The following is a 2,129-nucleotide window of genomic DNA, read 5'->3' as shown; positions in this document are numbered from 1 at the left end:
GAAGCAATAATTGATTCTGTAGCAGTAGAGTGGGTGAATAGCAGTCAAGAGGGTGGGAGTAGGCTAGGTAAGGGTAGAGAAGGAGTGGGTAGAGTGTATGAATGGGAAAAGACATGTTGAGGGTATGATGGTGGTACAAAAGCTATTAGTATACAGGGTTAGCTAACATGGGAAATAATATAGAAGGATGAAGTATGCTGGGGTGGTTGGGGTAGAAAGGGTGGAGGGAGGCTGCGAGGATGTAGAGAGGATGGCATACAGTAGATTCACAGAGATAAAGACAAAAAATATAGCCAAAGTCATATGTGCACAGTCATTATGTCATAATGTGAACTTTTTAGTCTGAAATAAAAAGAAAATATACTTACTCATAGAACATACTTTATAAAATACAATTAGTTACAGTTGTAAACATAAAACATTTTACCCTCATAAATAATACATTGTATGCACTAGCTTTCATACAACATTTCTGCATATTACACTGTTGTTGTCTTCACATATAATAATCATTGGGTTGTTGGGAACACATCCAAGATGGATTGAAAAAACCCATACACGAAAAACTATGCTCATTTTAAGAGAGCTCCTTGTCAAGGACCACCATTCGCAAAAAGAAGGGTAAACACAATGAATAGCAGTAAGGTGGTGGATAGGGGTCAAGAGAATGAGGGTAGTCTGGGTAAGAATAGAGATAGTATGATTAATCAGTATGGATGAAGGAAGAGACAATAAAGGTACAAGGGTGGTACAAAAGGTGTCAGTGGGATCAGTGGGTAGAGATAATTAAGGTAAGGTAACATGGGTAAACATAAAGAGGAGGGAGTAATGTGGGTGATTGGGGTTAAAAAAGGTGGAGGCAGGCTCGGTGGATGAAAAGAAGATAAAATATGTTTAATATTTGCCACCCGGGTAGACCTTTAAAATCATGTCTGACAGAAGTGGTTTGAGGACGATGCGGTTTCAATTCCAAATCCATCCCTGCCAGAGAAGAGGCCTACCAGAATGAAGACTTGTCCAGAGAGGATTAAACTAATTAGGGGTATAGAGGATGTGGCTAGATTATATAGATAAGGGAGATGATGGTAGGTATTCAATGAGGCTACAAAAGGTGTCAATAGGCTAAGTGGGTGGGAGTATTCAGGGTTAGATAAGCTGCGTAAGGACAAATAGTGGGGAGTATGGTGGGTGATTGCAGTAGACAGGATCAGGGAGGTGCAGTAAGTGTAGGGAAGGTATGATACAAAACAGTCACAGAGATAGTAACACTACCATGGCCACAGTAATATGTCCAGAGTGCTTATGCCACAGTTTGTTCTGCTATGATGTGGCCCTTCAACTATTGCATTGCAGAACTTGGGCACCTCTGTCCTTATCAATCATCTAATAAGTGTCCACTCGAATATTGTTCAAAATACATAAGGCCATGAGCACCACAAGGTGAGGATGCATGAGCCTTGTTCATTATGTTGGCGATTATCTACTCCTCCTCTATCACCGCCTCCCTGCACCATCGCAACACCTCCAACCTACATCAAAGCCACACCTTTTCCCACTGGTATCTCTAATCCAACTTCTGCCATTCAACCAGCATCAAACTGCAGACAGCTCAAGGTACTTTCTGGTGGAGTTGCAGTAAGGTTTCGAACAAGTGCAAGCAAATAAACCTTTAATCTCAGTAACCTGTGTGCAAAAAGAGAAATAATTGAAGATGAATGTTCTTTTAGCAGCATTTTAGTGGAAGTTAAAAAATGCATAGGTGAATTAAAAGTCCCACCATTTGTAACGTATTATAGGTATAGGTATGAACAGCAGTAATATATTTCCAACACAGCAAACCTTAGAAGAATGCACTTTCTAAACACTTCTATGCTACAATTAACTGCCACTTGACATGAACAGCTGGAAAATAGTGGCAATATATGTCAACTGATAGCAGTGGTATATATAGCTGACACGCACAGAACTACAAAGAAACCTTTAAATATGTTAATATTTATTGACACTTACTTTCACATCAGCCAGACACTCAATGTGTGTGCAGTAGGACTTCTGCAATAAAAATGAGAAAACTGCACAAAATGGTGGCTTTCATACTTCCCAAAATAAAAGCCACTAAAAGAGCACTA

This window comes from Ambystoma mexicanum, chromosome 1q (assembly GCF_040938575.1).
Source record: "Ambystoma mexicanum isolate Mex_15411 chromosome 1q, UKY_AmexF1_1, whole genome shotgun sequence".
NCBI classification, from domain to species: Eukaryota; Metazoa; Chordata; class Amphibia; order Caudata; family Ambystomatidae; genus Ambystoma; species Ambystoma mexicanum.
This window is presented reverse-complemented; position numbering follows the sequence as displayed.